The following is a 5001-nucleotide window of genomic DNA, read 5'->3' as shown; positions in this document are numbered from 1 at the left end:
AGGAAGCAAGAAGAATCAAAACAAAGGGAGGAAGAATAAACAAGGTAGGTCATCCCCTAAGAAAAATTCTTCAAACTCTCCTGGGAATGGGAAACGGTTTCCGTGTCACATATGTGACGACGATCATCGGACGAAAGATTGTCCGTACAAAGCTGAGTTTAAAAGATTCGTAAAAGATACGCATACTCCAGCTGTGTTGACTGATCCTTTTCCCGACCCAAGACAGAATCTGGTTGACAGTGGAAATGCTTCCTCATCACAAGTTATGATGTTGTCAAGTTTTAAGCGCCAAGATGATGCTTTAATTTCAACGTTAAACAAAAGCCGTGGGAATCCACGGCCGTTGAATGGCGAAAGAAAAGGTCGACCAGGAAGTTCGACAACAACTTCGACAGAAGTTGAGCCGCCATCTAACACAAGAAGCATTCCATCGATCCATGGAAGCAATCATCCTATCCAATATATCGGAGTAATTCTCCCAAAAAGCCCTCCTTCAATGAGCACTTTTACCCCACCACCACCAAGTAACCTTGCGGAGTTGGACGAAATGGGATATGAAGCCTTCTATTTTTAATGGATCTAAAGGTTTCGAGGATAGTTCCTTTCTCAAGTCAACCTCGTTTAAAAAATGAAATAAGGAGTGAAAGAGGATAGTTCTGTGCGATGTCAACCTCTTTAAAAAATGAAAGGTCCCCTTATTATTTAGGGGGCATGAGCCTCATCTGCATTATTATTATGCTGGGGGCATATCGAGCAGTTTTTGTGCAGAAGTTCATGCTCGTTAAAAAATAAATGTAGTTCATCGAGCAGTTTTTGTGCAGAAGTTCATGCTCGTTAAAAAAAATAAACGTAGTTTGTGAGCAATCTTTCCCTAGCAGTTCAAGCTCATCCAGAAAAAATGAACCGGTAAACAACCTCGAGAAATGTAACCTTTGAAAGCCATATTAAAAGCCCTTGGTCGTGTTTATATGCCATCACCTCCATCTGTCCATTTGGCCAATCGTTCACCTCCATATGTTTGTTTACCCATTTTGAGGAACAGCTGCGAAGAGTGATTTCACTTAGCCATCCTTGTGACACTGCCGTGATTGGAGAATTCCAACCTGTACCTGGAATCTGCTGCTATCCCTGTTCATCACTCGTTCCTCAAAAGACGAGTCTTCTTTGAGCTCTTTTCACTGACTCGTAAAATATGAAAAGTTTGCCGAGTTTTGGCCTTCCAGCTCGTTAAAGCGACAGGAACGCTATCCCTCCTCTAGATTTTAATCTTTTTGGACCTGAGGGATTATTGCACAAAAAGATCGAGCGCTTGTTTTGTTCGGCTCGTTAAAGCAACCGAAAATTCATCCCTTCTGTATTGTTTTATACTTTTTCGGACTTAAGGGATTAGAAGACGAAAAAGGAATTTTGGAGTTAACTTTTCGTACCTTTTCAGACTCTCTAAAAATGAAAAGGACCGAGTTTTCCTTGTCGTTAGACTCGTTAAAATGATTAAATAGCGACAAACTTGTCTTTAGACGAGAACGAGTTTCCCTATCGCTAGGCTCGTTAAAACATAGCGATGGGCTTGCCCGAAGGGCAGGTTATAGAACAAGCATATGTTATCCTCCTCAAGCTTGACAAAAATAAAGAGGTACTGGTCAGAAATGACTGGGGAAAAATTGGGAGAACCTCACAGTATTAATGGTAGCAAGTCGCTCTTGAACATGACACTTTGTCCTCCGTCCGCATCGGGTTGGGTTGTTTCATTCACCGGTCGCAGAATCATGGTCCTCGCCACACCATCCACAATTGGGGTAATGCTACCAATCCATCACATCAGTGTCGTTATATGTTCAAGAGATGTGGTTCTGTAAAGAGTCAACCCTGTTCCGCCCACTACCATACATTATCCTTCATCCACTTCATGACCACCACCCGGAATCATACATCACAGTTTGTTTTCACCTCATCATAATCACTAGCTCCGTTCCGTGTCACTGATGTGGGATTCATTAAGGCCCTCCTTTGACGGATCGCTCCTTGTCGACATCAGCTCATTATCCAAGGAGTTGATCTAGGAACACCCCCCTCAGTACTTTGAAGCTTGCATGCCTCAATGGCAAGTTTCTCACTTCCGGCGACAGGTATACCTCAATGACCTTCGACCAGAAGATTTTGCATGGTGGTCGACGCCAAGTCCTTTATTCCCACCATGTAGATTGTACTGCCGTACCTTGAGGGTCATCATCCTTATCGGTGATTCCTCTCGCGCTTGTTAACGGTTTACATCATTGACCGGTAATCAAGCGATGTCTTTCCATGTTCGACTTCAAGAAATTCTCACATGGATCGACTTGTACATCGAGTGAAGATCGGAAGAGATTGAAGACCCCGGATCTAGTTTCATCCATCCGGGTTGCGATATATATTCAGGACATAAAGACATTTGATATGTACATCATTGCAACAGATGATCATCCTTCTCAAAAGATGATAAATTCGGCAGAGAATTATCAGTGAAGGATGATAGATTCGGCAGAGAATCATCAATCTAGCATTAGACGATCGTCTGTTCTATGTACCAAAATGTATTTATAAAGCTGAGCATGGGAATGCCCGCCTCAGCTAGATCATGAAAAATGTATGAAAAATAATGTATTGTATGGTATCTTATTACAGGACACTTCTCATCAGATTGAATGAACTTCGGATCCTCTCAATAAAGCATTTCACCCGATAAACGACCTCATACTTTAGGGGGCATCTGTTATAGACAATTTTGTGCCTTACAGCAACAAGCATGAATTGTCAATAATCCAAGGGATCCAAAGTTCCCTAAACATGATGTTCCTACCCCTAGAGGAACAAGGTCAGCAAGCCAACAGCTCTCAGATCAGTTCTCCACCTGAAAACACTCAAAAACAAGCAATCCTGAAATCAAAGCAGGTGCTCCACTGGGTTTCTGCGCTGAAACACAACTGCTCCATGGTGTACCTGCGTTGCAAAGCAGGCAGAACAAAGCCCACCTGCGTTGGGCGAGTTTGGACATGTGGCAGAGTGAGTCATAGCTTTGGAATCTTCCAAAATTGACACTTGGATCAGGTATTTCGCCTTGTGATGAGTCAGAGGCTTTGTTTCTCCAAATGGAAGCAAGGTTCACCAAGTGGACTCAAGAACTGAAGATCAACTAAAGATTAACTGAAGAGAGAGAGGACACAAGGCAGCTACACATCAGTTGCAAGCTGACTCATCCTTTCTCAATTCATCTATATATTGAGCTCTCTCCTATGAGCTCAGGAGGCTGGAATTTTGTGCAAAGTAATGCTATGCTGTTGGTTTCATTCTTGAGTTATTGGGTGATTGTTTGAGAGAGGTGAAGAAGAGCAATTCTTTCTGCTGGGAGGTGTTGCTGGGTTGGAGCCTGCAATGGTTGTAATCCTCTCAGAACCTTTATTTCTTCATTAATAAAAGCTATTAAGGTTCTTCTATGTGCTATTGTTTCAATTATGTATTGTGATGATTGCATGTTTGGTTTACACTAATCCATGAACCAGTTATGATTGCACGCCTCTTGTAGTTTCCTTCTTTGTTGTTTTGCAGGATCTCATTGCATCTGGGCGAGCAGAAGGACAAAGAGCTAGGAGCAAGCGGCCAAGGAGGAGAGTTTGGATTCGACATTAAGCGCAAGGCAACGGTTAGTGCTTCTTCCATTCTCTTTTGCTTTCATAAAGAAGAAAACATTCAGTAGTTTGCTTTACAGTTGTTGCTAAGGAACTGTCACCCTTAGAGTGGGTTAGGGTCATCCGAGTCAGATACTTTTCCCTACAACATAGGGTCATCCGAGTCGGATACTTTTCCCTACAACAATACCCATACAAGGAAAATACCATGTTGGCTCAAAGACACTCTAAAAGATGTCGAGAAACATATTGCTGCTCGTGGAACTTTCAGAGAAAGAAAGAAGCCATGCAAGTACCAAGCATATGTTGTGGCTATAACCAATATGGTTCAAGTTGAACCCAGTACCTTTGAAGAAGTCATGAAGGAACAAGTCTGGAAGGATGCAATGGTCGAAGAATATGAGTCTATTATGAAAAATCACGTATGGGATATTGTGTCGAGACCACATGGAAGATTTGTGGTAACCTCCTAGTGACTCTATAAGATCAAGCATGGGGTTGATGGAAGCATCGAAAAATACAAGGCAAGGTTCATAACCCGTGGATTCTCTCAAAAAGAGGGAGAAGATTACGGTGATATATTTGCCCCAGTAGGCTGATATACAACCATTCGTTCGATAGTATCCCTTGTTGCAAGTCAAGGATGGAATCTCCATAAAATGGATGTGAAGAGCACTTTCTTACATGGTTTTCTTCAAGAACAAGTGCATGTTGAACAACCTCTGGGATTTGAATTTCATGATAGAAATACCCATGTATGTTGATTAAAGAAAGATATCTATGGATTGAAGCAAACCCCCCTTGCTTGGTACGCTCATATCGACAGTTACTTGATAAAGTTGGAATTCACAAGAAACAATGATGATCCAAACTTGTACTTCAAATCAATCCAAGGTATTCCTCTCATTTTGGAATTATATGTTGATGACTTATTCATGGCAGGTGGAAACCTTCTCATTCTAGAATGTAAGAGGAAGTTGGCTTCCACATTTGAGATGAAAGACCTTGGGTTAATGCACTATTTACTAGGATTAGAAGTATGGAAAAAGTTGGGTGAAATTTTTCTCTCACAAGGAAAATATGTGAAACTTCTGGAGAGATCTGGCATGGTTGAGTGCAAGTCCTTACTGACACCTATAGAGATGAATTTCAAGAAGTTGTGTGAAGAGGCTGCTGGATCGGACCTAGAAAATCCTTCTTAGTATAGACAAATGGTTGGTGCTTTGATGTTCCTCGTGAACACTTGCCCCGAAATATGCTTTGTAATTAATACTTTGAGCGAGTTTATGGCCGATCCTCACCATGTACATTGGGTCGCTGCCAAGCATGTATTGAGATA

The sequence above is a fragment of the Pinus tabuliformis genome, chromosome X (assembly GCF_031772625.1).
Source record: "Pinus tabuliformis cultivar Carrire ecotype Pingquan chromosome X, CPIR1, whole genome shotgun sequence".
NCBI classification, from domain to species: domain Eukaryota; kingdom Viridiplantae; phylum Streptophyta; class Pinopsida; order Pinales; family Pinaceae; genus Pinus; species Pinus tabuliformis.
The sequence above is the reverse complement of the archived record's forward strand: the minus strand, read 5'-3'. Positions refer to the sequence as shown.